Genomic DNA, 17,598 nt, shown 5'->3' on the forward strand with positions numbered 1-17,598 from the left:
GATAAGTAGCCCCGGACATTTGCTTATGGGACTGAGGCTATCAAGTGTCCGAGAACAGCATTTGAAGTAGAGGACTTTAGATGAATTTGTGAAAGGCACAAAGCATGCCGATTTAATTTTTATTATTATTTTTTTAACTACTAAGGAGTCACTGGGCTTCCCAGGTGGCTCAGTGGTAAAGAGTATGCTTGCTAAGCAGGAGACAAGAGTTTGATCCTTGGATCAGGAAGACCCCCCCTGGAGAAGGAAATAGCAACCCACTGCAGTATTCTTGCCTGGGAAATCCCATGGACAGAGGAGCCTGGTGGGCTACAGTCTGTGGGGCCACAAAGAAGAGAACATGGCTTAGAGACTAAACAGCGAGGAGTAACTACTGCAGAAGAGGTCTGCGCTGATGAGAAGGATTGGAAAACCCATTGCAGGCGTAAGCGCCACCTTCCCTTCCCCTCACAGCCCCAGGGACACCATGGACAGAATAGCCAGTGTCAGGAATGAAGACCAGGTATGTTCCCGAAAACACAGCTCCTTCCTACTGCTGCCAATGCTGAGTGCCCAATCTGTTAGAAGCAGAGACCTATGCCAAGGCCTGAATGTGGCACCCCTCTTTTGAGATAAAAATCAGAAACGCATGATACAACAGTTATATCAGACTCCTTGAATGTTGGACAGGACAGCAGTCCGTCCTCACTGAATTCAATATGTTGAAAAGGAATATTTCTTCCCAAGACCCATTATCCTAGGATATGTCATCTTGCAATAGCTTAAAGGGCATTTTGTTCTTTAAATAATAAGCCATACAATATTCCCTCAGAAGAAATACACTCACTCTACAGCAGTGAAAGTTTGACATGGCCATGGCATATAATGAACGGTCTTAACCGATTATCCCTTGTCGAGACTCAGTTGGCTTGATTGGACTTATGAATGGCAACCTGACCACACAGCTAAGTCACCAGCTCAGAAAATGATTTGACCGCATTGGTGCACCGTCCTCCATGATACACCGTAGGTAACGAATCGATGAGAACGTAAGTTATAGTGTCCCTCACAGCATGCGATCATGGGTCTGAGAACAAAGACGTGCTAATAGAATGGATGCTTCTCTTCATTACATCCTGTGGCCAATTTTCTGATTTTATGTCTCCTATTCATTCCTATCATATTAGGCTCACTGGATTGTAGGATGAGAATCCCAGAGGGCAAATATTTGCACTAGCAGCTCAATTTGTGTTTTAAGAGACTGGAATCTTTGACTACTTCACACCAACAGGATGGCAGACAAGGAAAGACTTAGTGAGCCAGTTAAGGTGATCAACTCAGATTTACTTAAGAAATTAGGGGTAGCCACGCACAATGGAGCCAGGAAAAATATATATGAAACACAGGAATTCATATGGCATCTTTAGAACTTCTGTGCCCAGTGATAATGCCACTGCTGGTGGGAGACTACACAAACTATTCATATAAATTAACAAAGATGGGGCAATTAATTTCTCAGTAATCATGCAGAATAAAATTTATGTCACTGCACCCAGAAGTAATCAGTGGAGCTAAAGTGTAGGCTGAACATAAAAGGGACAGTGCTTAAATGATCATGTTAAAATGTTCAACCAGGAGAGTTTGTGTGTTTCATACAAAAATAAACACATTTTTTACCATACAAATAAACAATGTATCCAAATGATTTGAAAACGTGCATCTACATAAAAATATGCATAAAGATTTTTATGTATAATTTATTCATAATTGTTAAAATTTTGAAGTAACCAAGATGTCCTTCATTAGGTGAACGGATAAATTGTGGTACATCCAGACAAAGGAATCTTATTCAAAGCTAAAAAGAAATGAGCTATTAGCTCTGAAAAGACACAAAGAAAACTTAAATGCACGTTATTAAGTGAAAAAAGACAACCAGAGAAAGCTACATACTATATAGTTACAACTCTATGACATTTTGGAAAAGGCAAAACATCAGAGATGATCAGAAAATCCATGTTTGCCATGGATGAGGGCAGTGGGGATGAGATGAATAGACAGAGCAGAGAATTCTTCAGTTCAGTTCAGTCACTCAGTCGTGTCCGACTATTTGCCACCACATGAATCGCAGCACACCAGGCCTCCCTGTCCATCACCAACTCCTGGAGTTCACTCAGACTCATATCCTTCTAGTCAGTGATGCCATCCAGCCATCTCATCCTCTGTCGTCCCCTTCTCCTCCTGTCCCCAATCCCTACCAGCATCAGAGTCTTTTCCAATGAGTCAACTCTTCGCATGAGGTGGCCAAAGTACTGGAGTTTCAGCTTTAGCATCATTCCTTCCAAAGAAATCCTAGGGCTGATCTCCTTCAGGATGGACTGGTTGGATCTCCTTGCAGTCCAAGGGACTCTCAAGAGTCTTCTCCAACACCACAGTTTAAAAGCATCAATTCTTCGGCTCTCAGCTTTCTTCATCGTCCAACTCTCACATCCATACATGACCACAGGAAAAACCATAGCCTTGGCTAGCCGGACCTTAGTCGGCAAAGTGATGTCTCTGATTTTAAATATGCTATCTAGGTTGGTCATAACTTTCCTTCCAAGGAGTAAGCATCTTTTAATTTCATGGCTGCAGTCACCATCTGCAGTGATTTTGGAGCCCCAAAAAATAAAGTCTGACACTGTTTCCACTCTTTCCCCATCTATATCCCATGAAGTGATGGGACTGGATGCCATGATCTTCATTTTCTGAATGTTGAGCTTTAAGCCAGCTTTTTCACTCTCCACTTTCACTTTCATCAAGAGGCTTTTTAGTTCCTCTTTACTTTCTGCCGTAAGTGTGGTGTCATCTGCATATCTGAGGTTATTGATATTTCTCCTGGGAATTTGATTCCAGCTTGCGCTTCTTCCAGCCCAGCGTTTCTCATGATGTACTCTGCATATAGGTTAAAAAAGCAGGGTGACAATATACAGCCTTGACGCCTATGGCCACGTACCGATCATAAGCCATGACAGACAGCATCAATAATTCCCAAACTGAAAATGTAATAAAGCCACACACTTGAGCGGCACATGCATAAAGTGACATGCTTTTAATTTCACGAAAAGTGTTTACAAGGGTGTTTGGTGTGATGATGGAGGAACCGTAAAAATCCACAAAAGCCAGATGACAGAGGAAAAAATACATGGGTGTGTGAAGTTGAGGACTCATTTGTATTAGTACAATCAAACCAAGATTACCCAAGGCAGTAACCAAGTAGATCAACAATAAAACACAAAAGAAAATGAGCTGAAACTCTGGGTTATCTGTGAGGCCCAAGAGGATGAACTCAGTAACTGCTGAATGATTGCTTTCTGCCATGAAATAAATGATTCTCCAGTAAATTCCACCAGAGCACACACTCTGAATAATCTTGACTCTGTAAGGAATGATTAAGTGTGAGAAGGTATCCCTGGCTCTCCAGGATGTTATGCTAAACTCAGTTAAAGTAGAATCTTGATAAGGACTCTGAATTATGTATAAATTTACTTGTGAATTTACTGTAGAAAATATTGGTCTAGGCGGAAATTCCACTAAGAAGCTGTAAAAGAAGAAAGGGAGAATTTCAACTAAAATTTTATAAACAATACAATAGCAAAGCCTGTGTTGTACTTTTCTTTAAAGGAAAAAAAAAAAACATTCAGGATATAAAGTTGCTTTGATAGCAAATACATAAACATAATTTCTTAAGTTGTAAATTTCTTTCACAGAACTCATTTTATCATTTCATTAGAATGTTAAAAATTAGCAAAATCAAGCATGGAAAGCATAAGTCAAAAATCAAAATACTAACAGTATGTATCTTTACTAACAGTTTGGTATAATATTAACATTTTCTTCATTTTGCTTATCTTCATATTCTATTTTTTCAATACATACATAATACTGATATCGAGGAAAACTGCATTGTGAAATTCTATGGCTATCTTTTCGGAAAATACACACCAGTGAACAATTTTCCAGATTGTAGAATGTTTTCAAATAATCAAGATATGTTTTTAAGCTCTATCTTGAAGTATCAAATTGTCCCAAGTGAATAGCATTTGGACAGCATTTAGGAAAACCTCATTTCACGGAAGATTGGTACAGACCCAAGGTGGATTCTCAGTGCTCAAAAACTGGTACAACTGAATTTGTTCCCATCCTTTCTTAACAGGGCAGAGGATAAGTTAACATGATTTTCCTTTATCACTGTATTGTCTCAGGTTACTTCACATACTCCTTAAAACACGACAAAATAAACATGAGAACTCCTCCCGTGTTAAATTTGGATTGACATCCCCTTGAAAACTTATCTTGGTTATTCCTTTCTCTTTCTGTTCCCATCACCAATTTTCAACCAAACTTATTGGAACAGGTATCTGTCCTCAATTTCTCAAATATATTTGTAACTATTTTCAGTCGCTAAGTTGTGTCTGAATTTTTGTGACCCCATGGACTGCAACATGCCAGGCATCCCTGTCCTTCACTATCTCCCAGAGTTTGCTCAAATTCATGTCCTTTGAGTCATTGATGCCATCCAAACATCTCATCCCATCTCAACTTCTCCTCTTGTCCTCAATCTTTCCCAGCACCAGGGTCTTTATCAATGAGTCTACTCTTCACATCAGGTGGCCGGAGTATTGCAGCTTCAACTTCTGCATCAGTCCTTCCAGTGAATATTCAGGGTTGATTTCCTTTAGGATTGACTGGTTTGATCTTGCAGTCTAAGGGACTCTCAAGAGTCTTCTTCAACACAACGCAGCCTTCTTTATGGTCCAACTCTCACATCTATACATGACTATTGGAAAAAATGATAGCTTTGACTATACAGACCTTTGTCAACAAAGTGATTTCTCAACTTTTTAATATGCTGCCTAGATCTGTCATAGTTTTTCTTCCAAGAAGCAAGCATCTTTTAATTTCAAGGCTGCAGTCACCATCCACAGTGATTTTGGAGCCCAAGAAAGTAAAATGTGTCAGTTTCCACTTTGGGACTACTCCAATGAGTCGAACATGACTGAGTGACTAAACAATGACAACACTAACAGTTTATCCCTTACACAACTTTCAAATCTGCTCGTATTTATTGCTTTATTGGTCCAAGCACAATGATGCTTTGTTTATTTTTTTTATTTTTTTGCAAATGAAACCTAACTTTTAGTCTTGTCCCCAGTCAGTCATTGTTCTCTGTTCCTCAATTATCGGCTTATGTGAAATTTTACAGAAACTTTATTCTCATTTTGTCCTGATGAAATCCTTCAGTATCTTCCCATTGCCATTTGGATAAATTTCAAGCTCTTTCTAACATAGCTCTTGAAAACTTCATTTCTGCATCTCAGACCAGGTGCCTCCTGAAACATTTTTTATCTAGTTTCTATGTCACAGGTATTCCAAATTGCTCTATATATTTAAGTAGGAGACAAAATCTTACACATGCTCTATTCTCTTCCTAGAACGCTTTTCTTCTGTCATCATTCTTTTTATCTGCCTGATTATCCTTCTGCTTAGTTTTCTCTATTCTATTGAATCATTTCCTCTTAGAGGATTTCAAAGCAGCTTAAGTCCCCTTCTTATACACATTTTTGCAGCCACTAATTCCTTCATAATGCTTAAACCACACTATATTGAAGACAGCCATTGATATATCTATAACACATCCTAAGCTTCAACTCCTTTTGGCAAGCAATGATATTTCTATCTTATATTCAATTTAATCATTACCTCCAACTGTACCTAGTATACAGAAGATGGCCAATAATTATCCTTAAATGATTAAATGGATAAAAGATATATTTTTGTATGTCCAAATTGTTTCCCCGAAAAACGGGATTGAGCACATTTTTCTACTACCTGATGCCTTTCAATATTGACATGTCATCATTCAATTCAACAACAAACCTCTAAATAGTTCAGCGTACCTGAAAGGAATCTTTGTGAGGCCAGTAACATTTTAAAGTACCTGGGTATTTAGGAGACAACTTTGTATTTTGTGTATGTAGTCCCGCGGGGAGATTTCTTTCTGTACTACATTCATTTTAACAAACACTGAAAGACAATATAATTATACATACAAGAACATAATTATTTAATGTCTAGTAATCAGGGGAAAAACTGTTTCCCTTGAAACGGTAGGTCACTTTTTCAGCTATGTTTAGTTAAAGAATCCAGTGTAAAGGAAAATTTTAATGATCTCTTTTGGGATAACAGCTCGATTAGCTGCTATGTCTGCTGTGATTACTTGTTCTGAAGTCTGTCACAGTGGCTTTCTATTAAAATTATAAGTTTATTTAAATTAAATGTGACATCTATGGGCCTTGTATTTCGTTTTTGGAAACCATTGGATAAAAACGACTTTCCCAATAAGTAACTTCTGAGATTAATGTTCAAATCGACATTATGATTGACATTTCCATTCAGCTGCAAAGATTAAAATAATATTCATTTATTTCTCTTCAGTATTTAGAAGACAAAACACACCAATCATAGGTCAATTGACATTTCACAAAACTATATGGACCACTCCGTTCACGACTTGCTTTAGATGTAGAGCCGGATGATACCACATGTCTAAGCAGAAAAGACATTTAGAGTTTTGTTCACATAATGGGGCTTTCTAGGGAAAGGAGGGTGAAGTCCCAATCTGACCTGAAAATATGGCTAGGAGGAGCCAGTAATTGTTACGGGGCTTGAAGTTTTTTATTGTGATGAGTGAGTTGGACTGAGTGAGGGTTCCCATGTGCAAGAAAAGACTTGCAGGGTTTGAATCTTCTGCAAAGGAAGGAGCAGTGGGTTCCTTACTCCAGTTATAGACTACAAGGACACAAAGTGGTGAGGCTGGAGAGCTGTAACTGGTCAAGCAGCAAAAGACAGACTTAGACACTGCTCTCCACACCTCTTTTTTTTCATCAGGCTCCCCGTCCTGTGATATCAGAGATGAATTTTATAATCATGCATTTGAATACATCTTTTTCTGTCCCAAATAAGGAAGACTCTTTCTGTGATATAGGGTAAGATTATTTGTGCAATAAAACAAAGGGAGTTGACTGAGGTTTGGACAAAGGCACCCAAGAGGATGTGCCCTTAGGCTGCTCCAGGCCTTTCTGGTGAGCAGGCACAGCCAGTGGACTCAGCATCCTGACATGAGTCCCTCAGGAGCCTGTACCAGGAGTCTGCGAAGTGAGCCTGGACAATATCTGACCATGTCCCAGCACAGAGTCTGTCAGCTTGTCAGCTGGAATCTCCCAGGCCATGCCCAGCACACGCTGGTTCACTAGTGGTCTGCCATGGGAGGAAGGAATGATACCCAGGTTGAGGAATGGCAATACTCAGAGCCCAAAACCAACAACCAGCCCTGAGCATGACCAGCCTCCTGGAGCTGCCCTGTCTGCAGAGTTAGAGAGGGTCCACCCATCCTCAAGGAGATGCTGGTATCCAGGGAGCCTTAGTCAGAAGCTTGTTTTATTTATTTATTTGTTTTCTTTTTGATGGAGCAAAGGTGTTTTAATCAACATGGTGTGAGTATATATACTGTCTTACAAGGTAGTTATTCTCAACAAAGATAAAGATTAAAATTCCAGACTTACAAAACATAGGCAATCCATATTAAAAAGAGAGAGAGAGTTCTAAACAATCACTTTTACAGTATGGTTCACAAGAAGGAAGAGGGTACTTATCACTGTATAGAAAAACTAATGAAGGAAATTCCTGGATTCTTCAGCCCCCAGGAGAGGCTTGCCTCTCCTCTTAATTCCTGACTATTCAGGAATTAATAAGGAGCAGAGAATTCCTGGGGAGACTGGTGGGCTGCCCTCTATGGGGTCGCACAGAGTTGGACACGACTGAAGTGACTTAGCAGTAGCAGCTTAGCAGACAATTCCTGACAGATCCAAAACAGCACACAGGAAACCTCCTGTTAAATGCTTCCTAGAGAGTTCCCCCTATTTTATTTGTAAAAAAAGGTCTTGACCAAATGAGTTTGGTTAGTATTAACCAACTTTATAGAAAAGTGACTGTAAACAACAAATATAATTATCAAGACAATCACCAAAGTTATAGTTCCAGACCCAATACTTTGAAACCATCTTCGTGGGTCTAGCCCAGGTAATTTGTTCAGCTAAAGTTTCCAAATTAGGGGAAGAGGGCAGATTTTTAGAAAAAGTTTTAAAGATTTTCTTTTACAGTAATTGTACATTCAGAGAGGTATTATCATGTATATTTTGTAAATGAAATTTGATTTGTTCCCAGTTGTAGGCACTATGATTGAATTGAACAGGAATAACACAAAATTGAGTAGCTTAAAGAAACAGATGAATTAATACAAGTATATAGTTTGCAATTCATACAAGTTACAGAACGTAAAAGTCTTATTAAATTGTAAACTTTCTATGGCTATAACAAAAGGAAGTGGGACACAGGCCTGTATAAAATATAACTGATTATAGCGAAAGAAATAGTTACTGCCACGACTGGTCCCTATGAAATGTCCGGTCCAAGTTCCAAGTTCTTCTGTGCTCTGGTGCTCGCAGCAAGTTTCCAAATAGCCCATTGTTCAGGCCCACTCTGTTTATCGAGGATGAGCCTAGGACGAGGTGGGGCTAATCCATGGTCAAGCCACTCAAGAAGTCCTTTGTCATAGTAATGTTCCATCGTAGTGTCAGTGACCTTCCATATCACACACAGTGTTGTTAATATCCTCTGAGCAGTCAGATAACCACATACCATTGGGTCCCCAGTCAACAATTGTACGATTAGACACAAACATTGATTTTCTTGACTTGGTTTGACATTTGTCCTAAGGAATGGGAGTATAAGTAAAGTTTTTTTGTAAACCCTTTGAATAATGTTCTTTGTTCTTTCCCTAACTCTTTTCCTAAAGTCTCAGTAGTATAAGCATGGTTTACAGACAAAGAAAGGGCAGTAAATAATCCAAGCAATGTCTGAAAGTCTTCTTTTGGAGGCAGGACGAAAGCCCAAGTTTGTCAGCTGACGTTTTTGCACAATTTTGCTGGGCCCATGCACAAGGGAAGGACTTCAGGCCTAAAAAAATGTTAATTAGTTTTCTTTCCTGCCCAAGGTGTGAGGGCCCTTTCATGTTCTAGGGAGAAAGCATATGTATAGAGTCATTAGTTGAAATGATTGGTCCTCTCTCCTTCCATTCGATCACCTGTAATAGAGGGGGGTTGGGTATTAGTCAGACGCGGGGGGTGGGGTGGGGAGGGGGGAAGGTACAGGCCAAAAGACTGAGCATTGCCAGGAGAATGTATTCAGGACTCGGAGGCAATCCCTGTTAAGACACCAAATTTTCAGCTTGATTAGTAGGGTTTTATTTGTCTCCAAGTGAGGAGATCATCAGGGTGATGCTGCTAAGGGCAGTGCTTTCTGGAGTTCTTTAGAGCAGACACAGCCCATATTGGCTCCAGTACTCTTGCCTGGAAAATCCCATGGATGGAGGAGACTGGTAGGCTGAAGTCCATGGGGTCGTAAGAGTTGGACATGACTGAGCGACTTCACTTTGACTTTTCACTTTCATGCATTGGAGAAGGAAGTGGCAACCCACTCCAGTGTTCTTGCCTGGAGAATCCCAGGGACTGGGGAGCCTGGTGGGCTGCTGTCTATGGGATCGCACAGAGTCGAACATGACTGAAGTGACTTAGCAGCAGCAGCAGCCCATATTGGAATTTCTTCTTCCTGGGGTTCTTGTTTCATCTCCATTTTGAATGCTGGGGGCCCCATTGGGTCGAATCAGCCTCAATAGGCTCTCGGGTCCCTCCGTCTGTGAATCTGCCTACGTGTACCAAGTCCCTGTTCTGGGCGCCACTTGTTGAGGTCCTTTAATGGAACGGAACCTGGTGGTCTGGAGTCGACGATAAGAAAGTAAAGGAGAGAAAGAGGCTGATATTCCTTGGTTTACACAGAAAGCCAATAAAGCCCCTGCACAGAGCTTGCTCTGTTCACGAAGGCCTCAGGCGCCCTCTAGATGGGGTGAAGGCGCAGAGCACCTTCTCGAGAGGGTCTTAGAAGCCCAGGCAGGAAAGTGAACTCAGAGAGCCTCTGCGCTCCAGGGGATCAGCCTGCAAAAGAGAGTGAGAGAGAGAGAGAGAGAGAAAGACACGGGGACCAGAGCTCTGATGGAGCAAAGGTCAGGAGCTTGTTTTAAATGAAACATTCTGAATTCCTTGAAAAAAACTTACTATGTATTAACTATTGTATTTTTGGTTCCTGGGCTGTTGCCAATGGCCTTGCTATTTAGCCTGCCACATAGAAAGTTGCATACAGAGAGGCTTGTGGCCACACACAGTGGAAGCAAGTAGTGGTTGCTGATAAATTTGTCTTAGACCTTCTCCAGTGGGCTAAGGTGAAGTCCCTGCAATCTAACATATCCTGATGTACTGGATTAATGCCACGAGACAACAGGGAAGGTCACTGAAAAAATTTCAGGTGAAACGGCATCTGCCTTTCTAAAATATACTACACATTGGGGGAAATTTTCGGGGGCTCGGGTTGGACCCTGAAGAGCATGTTTGAGGTTTATATGAAGGTTGACCTCACCCTGTGTTTTGGAATCTTGTGATTTTGTATACGTTTGCTCTGTCGTATCCGGTTCTTTGCAACCCCGTGGAATGTAATCCACCAGGCTCCTCTGTCCATGGAGATTTCCAGGTGAGAATACTGAAGAGGGGTGCCTATTCCAGTGGTAAAGAATATACCTGCAATGCAGGAGATGCAAGAGTCATGGGTTTGATGCCTGCGTGGGGAAGTTCCCCTGAAGGAGGAAATGGCAACCCACTCCAGTATTCTTGCCTGGAGAATCCCAAGGACAGAGGAGCCTGGCGAGCTACAGTCCATGGGGTCAGAAAGAGACAGAACTAAAACAACTGAAAACACATGCAGGCATATACATGTAACCTCCCTTTTCTTGTGCTGTGTGTATGCAGATGTGGAAATATAATGTTGTACACTTGAAACTTATATAATATTGTAAACCAATGTTACCTTAATAAATAAAGAATGTAAACACATCAGTTCTTTTTACGCTAATAGGAATTGTGCCTTCAAGCAAGAGACTGTATCGTAAACCATTTTTAAAACTTATTTCAGTTTTGAATTACCTTTTATAGATCATCACCATGAGTCTATAATATCCTGAAATATACTTGAGAAGACTCATCTTAGGAGTACACAGCACATAGTACATAGTGATGCAGACACAGTGGAATCTGTGGAAGTGACCTGGAATTTGACAGGTGGTGGCTACGGTTTAAGCCTTCTCTGCTTGGGCCAGGAGGCACAATAAAATGAAACAGTGGATACAGTGGTTGGTTTTCCTCTGTAATGCTTGACCTCCCAACATGAAGTAATGAAACTGAGTCTAAGACAGCTGTATTTATCCTCCTAACTTAAAAGAGTTGGATACTTGAGAAGAGAACTTGATATATTCATTACTTTGGCTATAATTTAAAGGCTGATCATAAAGTTACTAACAAATATACAGCAATTTAAAAATATTGTACAAAATTGCAATTTAAAGTTTTCTAAGAAAGTATGGTATATTGCTTTGTGACAGATTGTGACAAATGAAAACTACAATCTTAGTAATAAGCCCTTATAAAACAAAAGGCAATTGTGTTAAAATAAACTTTTACACAACAGAGAAGATGCATGAATTGTTTTATTTATTTTCTTAAGGAAAGATATATTACTTTTAAGTATTACTGGCAAGAAGTTATAGCCTTTTAAAGTTACAAAGGATTATGAACCAGAACATCAAAATAAGAAATATGTTAAAAATATTATTCAGTTAAAGCATTAAATTAAAATTAAATAGCAAATGCTAGATGACTTATTTAACTTTTTATTTTGACATAAATTCAGAGTTTCAAGAAAAGATGCTTATATATTACAAAGAATTCGGGTACAACCTTCGCCCATATTCCTTAAATATTAACCATTTTAACACGTTTTTTTTCTTTTAACTCTTTGATTGTCAAAGACATGATGCCTCTTTATTTTTATATACTATTTTTATAACATTTATTGTCTTCTCTCCAATTATATAAACAATACTTTTCATTGCCCACAAATTGAAACACAGAAAAACCTAAAGTAAAAATTAACCATCACCTATAATCTGCATTCTTAGAGATAACCTTCATTTGCTTTTACCCCAGTGCCTACTTTTTCTTTTCTTTTTTTTTTTTTAAGTTGAATTATAGAATACTCATTGAAAGGAGTGATGCTGAAGCTGAAGCTCCAGTGTTTTGGTCATCTGATGTGAGAGTTGGACCATAAAAAAAGCTGAGAGCTGAAAGATTGATGCTTTGAAACTGTGGTGTTGGAGAAGACTCTTGAGAGTCCATTGGACTGCAAGGAGATCAAACCAATCCATCCTAAAGGAAATCAGTCCTGGTTACTCATTGGAGGGACTGATACTGAAGCTAAAGCTCCAATAATTTGGCCACCTGATGCAAAGAACTGACTCATTTGAAAAGACCCTGATGCTGGGAAAGATTGAAGGCAGGAGGAGAAGTGGACAACAGAGGATGAGATGGTTGTGTGACATCATCGACTTGATGGACATGAGTTTGAGCAAGCTCTGGGAGTTGGTGATGGACAGGGAAGCCTGGCGTGCTGCAGTCCATGGGATCACAAAGAGTCGGACACAACTGAGTGACTGAAGTGAACTGAACTGATGCATATAGTTGACTCATCGGAAAAGTCACTGATTTGAGTAAAGATCGAGGGAAGAAGGAGAAGAGGGCATCAGAGGATGAGATGGCTGGATGGCATCACTGATGCAATGGACTTGAACTTGGGCCAACTCCAGGAGACGGTGAGGGACAGGGAAGCCTGGGGTGTTGTAATCAAGAGGATTGCAAAGAGTCGGACACAACTGGGCGACTGAACAACGATAACAAAATAACTGACTTACAGCACTATGTTGGTTCCATCTGCCCAACATAGTGACTGAATACTCTTACATGTTACGAAATATTTGTCTAGTTACTGCCTGTTCCATGATTTGTCTAGTTACTGTCTGTTACCGTACACACATGTATTGCAATGTAATTGATTATATTGCCCATGCTGGCTGCATTTCAGACAGTGACTCATTTATTTTGTAACTGGAAGTTTGTACTTCTTAAGGTCTCTCACCTAGTTCACACATATCCCCACTCCACTTTCTTCAAGAAACTACTTATTCTCTGTTTTATTCTGTGTTTTTTTTTAGATTTCACATGGCGGTTTAATTGTATGGTATTTGTCTTTTTCTATCTGACATTTCGCTTAGCATAATACCCCCTGGTTAACCCACATTGTCACAAATGACAGGATTTCATTCTTTTTTTTTTAATGGCTGAGTAAAATTTCATTTTTTTGATGGATATTTATGGTACTTTCATAAATCGGTTATTGTAAATAATTCTGCAGTGAACATAAAGGTGTATATATCTTTTCAAATTACTGTCTTGTCTCCTTTAGAAAGATACCCAGAAATGGAGTTCTGATCACATGACATCTACTATTAATTTTTTGAGGAATCTCCTATTCCTTTCAGTAGTTTGTATCAACAGTGTGCAAGGGCATCCTCTCTATTCTATTGGCAGCATTTGTTATTTGTTACATTTTGGTAATAGTCATTCTGACAGATGTGAGGCAATATCTCACTGTGGTTTTAATTTGCATTTCCCTGAAACCTCATTTTATAAGGCAGGCATTGCCTTGATACCAAAACCAGATAAAGACATTACCAAAAGAGATAATTACAGGTTAATATCCATGATGGACGTAGATGCAAAAACCCTCAATGAAATATCTTCTTTTTAAAAGGAATAGTGGCAGATGATATGATATTCTGTATAAAACATTCCAAGAGGTCACCAAAATACTGAGAAAACTCACCAATGAATAAAGTTGTTGGACACAAATTTAATAAATAAAAATCTGTTATACTTCTATATAGTGATAATGAATCATCAGAAGAATTAAGAAAACAATCTCATTAACAATTGAATAAAAAGAATAAGATATCTGGGAATAAATCTAGCCAAAGAATTTTCTCAGAGATCAATGACATTTATGAATAAAATTAAAGAAAAAATAAATGGAAATGTATATTCTGCTCATTAGTCTTGTTAAAATAATTATTTTCTCCAAGTCTGTTTATATATTCAGTGTAATTATTTTCATATGGTCGTAGGTGTATATTACTCAAAGCAAGGGCGTTCTTCAAAGACCAAATAATTTCAGTAAAAATCAGCAAATTAACTATATTATTGGATCTATAGACCTTACTCTTTGCAGAAGGACATGCTTCCCTTGTTAAAATTCAAGTTACTGTTTCAGTCTTTTTAAGTCAGATTTTCTGTCCGTCTTGGTATCTGTGTCCATGTTAGAGTTTTAGAATCAACAGTTCTTTTCAGATTCTTCTTACTCATGCGTGTGTGTGTGTGTGTGTGTGTATGTGTTTGTGTATGAGTGTATTTTATACCATACTAATAATTGAAAGCTGCTTTAGTAATCTAAAGATGATATGATTTTTTATCATGTATAATTTATGAATTGAAGAATTCAAGTCAAAATTCCACCATGAAAAAAAGAGTGATCTACAAAAGAAAATTTAACCCACTATTTGCAACTGAACTTATTTCAGCCTCATATCTTTCAATATTGCTGTTGTAGTTCAATCACTAACCATGTCCAACCCTTTGCAACCCCATAGACCATAGCACTCCAGGCTTCCCTGTCCTTCATCGTCTCCTGAAGTTTGCTCAGACTCACGTCCGTTGAGTTGAGGATGCTATCCAACCATCTCATCCTCTGTCGTTCTCTTATCTTACTGCCTTCAATCTTTACAAGCATCAGGGTCTTTTCCAGTGAATCAGCCCTTCACATCAGTTGGCCAAAAATATTGGAGTTTCAGCATCAGTCTTTCCAATGCATATTCAGCATTATCAGAAGTTATAATTTACAAAATAATAAAAATAAAATTAGAAACTAAGTGTATCTTCTGTATTAATATTAACTTTCACTTGGTGGCTCAGATGGTAAAGAATCTGCTGGCAATGCGGGAGATTGGCTCCATCCCTGTGTCAGGAAGATCCACAGGAGAAGGGAATGGAACTCACTCCAGTCTTCTTGCATGGAGGATTCCTTGGGCAGAGGAGCCTGGCAGGTTACAGTCCACGGGGTAGCAAATAGTTGGACAACACTATCACTTTCACTTTTTAAATATTGCAGTGTTAGAAAGCATGTTACTAAAGGCGTGATCATGCAGAAAAACTATTTGTTTTTTGTTTATTTGCTTTTTGGGGAGATATCCAAAATGTGAAGGCTTTCAGTTAAAGCATGGATCACTTATATTATAGTAGAATACACTTCTCCCATAGTTCTCTTCAAAGCATTTTTTACTTCCGTGTTCCTCAGGCTGTATATGAGAGGACTCAGCATGGGAATTACCACTATATAGAATACAGAAGATATTTTATCAGTATGCAAGGAATGGCTTGTTTCTGGCTGCATATACATGAAGATGATCGGACCATAAAATATAGTGATGGAAGTCAAGTGGGAAGCGCAAGTAGAAAATGCCTTTTTTTCTGCCTTCAGCTGATTTAATCCTTAGAATGGCAAATAGAATGAATACATAGGAGACAAGGACGATGAAAAGAGAGAAAAAGATATTGAACCCAGCAAGTGTGAACAATAGCAACTTTTTGATGTATTTGTGATGGGTTTCATGACAGGCCAGGGCAACCAAGGGGACATCATCACAGTAGAAGTGATTTATTACATTTGAATGGCAGAAAGGTAAGTGGAATGTAAGAACTGCTTGTAGGAGTCCCACGGAAAAACTATATAGATATGTGCTAAGCACCATCTGAATACAGACCCTTTTGTTCACGACAATGGTATAGAGTAAAGGATTACAAATGGCCACATACCTGTCATAAGCCATGACTGAGAACATATAAAATTCACAAACCACAAACATGATAAAGCAAAACAATTGAATGGCACAAGCAGGTAAGGATATCCTTTTAGTTTCTTGGAGGAAGTTCACCAGAGTGTTAGGAGTGACCGAGGAGGTATAGCAAAAATCAACAAAAGCTAAGTGGCTAAGGAAATAATACATAGCTGTATGAAGCTGAGGACTGACACGAATTAGTGTGATTAATCCAAGATTACCCATGCCACTAATTAAATAGATCACTAAAAAGATCCCAAAAAGAATGGCCTGAAGCTCAGGACTGTCTGTGAGTCCCCAGAGGATGAATTCAGTTACTTGTGAATTATTGTGTTTGGCCCTGAATTGCATATAGAAGCATATCATACTGTTAGCTGCAGAACATCCATTGCAGATAATCTTTCACGTTGTGGATTAAGGACCTCGCTCATGCTTATTTTATGGTAACCATATTGGAAAGATAAATCCTCAGTGGTCAACGGGCCGTTCTCGGATTTCAGTGCTGCCTGCTTTGGATTTGAAGGGATTTGCTGCAGGCAAGAATTCCAACACACTCAGTAGTCAGGATATTTGTTAAGGAAGACAGAATATTTTGAATTAAAATATAGGATATCACGTACACAAACTTCCAGCATCATAGGTAGTATAGCAGGATAAATATTTCAAGAGTTAAAGAGATGGCCATGAATATATTAAGAGAGTAATATATTAAGATGAAACACAAGGCATTTCAACTAGAATTAAGACAATCATGACTCTTCCTAAATATTATGCTTAATGTGCTAGCCAATGTAATGAAGGAAAAGGTGAAATATAGTTACGTATATAGTATTAAAGTGTATCTAAACTAATATGTTTAGTAAAAAGATAATATTGAATTTTTTATGATTGTGACAATGTCTTCTATTACAATAGATAGAATGCTATGTAATGAAAATTATAGCATAATTTTCACAAAAATGTGAAACTTCAAAGAAAAGTGAAAACATAGTTTTCGGAATTCCACTTCATATGATAAACAAAACATTTAAACATAAAGCCTAATTTAATATTGAGCTTAGCAATATTAAATTGCTATATTCATCTTATATATTCATGCTATTTATGTTTAAGTCAAATAAATTCATAGTTTCACATTATTTTTGGTAGAATGACATTTAGAAAAGGAATTCATCTGTAGTCTTGGTCTCATGACAACAGATTTAGTCTTCGATATCCATTTCACCTTCACAGTGTTGAAGAGATGGAGGCATACATAAGTGTCTGAGATGTTTTGACTCCTCAAAGATCAGATCTAGCATTCAGATTTGGGCTTTCAGACACCAGGGAATCTATGGTCTTTAATTGAAGAGCTATGTCCTGGTAAAAGCTCCATCTTGCCAAGACAGGACAGTGTGAATTCAAAGACAGGCTTTGAGTATATAGAATAGAGACTCAAAATTTGCTGCAGGAACCACTGAAATGTTCAAATAGTGGATAAATGTGTTTAAAGCAAAGACAAAAAGAGAAACTTTTGAGAGCTGTAGATTAAGTCAACCCTGTATCTGTATGATTCACCGAAATGTGTACTATATTTCCTTTCTCTGGTTATGTTTCATTAAACATTCAAATGGCATACACACACAGATACTCTCACA

At 38.6% G+C, this 17,598-nt stretch overlaps 1 pseudogene; it reads right to left on the reverse strand.

Moving 5' to 3' along the window:
- Nucleotides 1–15,351: 15,351 nt before the first annotated feature.
- Nucleotides 15,352–16,327, reverse strand: LOC114118551 (olfactory receptor 5AL1-like; annotated as a pseudogene).
- Nucleotides 16,328–17,598: the final 1,271 nt, after the last annotated feature.

The sequence above is a fragment of the Ovis aries genome, chromosome 15 (genome assembly GCF_016772045.2).
Source record: "Ovis aries strain OAR_USU_Benz2616 breed Rambouillet chromosome 15, ARS-UI_Ramb_v3.0, whole genome shotgun sequence".
Lineage (NCBI taxonomy): Eukaryota > Metazoa > Chordata > Mammalia > Artiodactyla > Bovidae > Ovis > Ovis aries.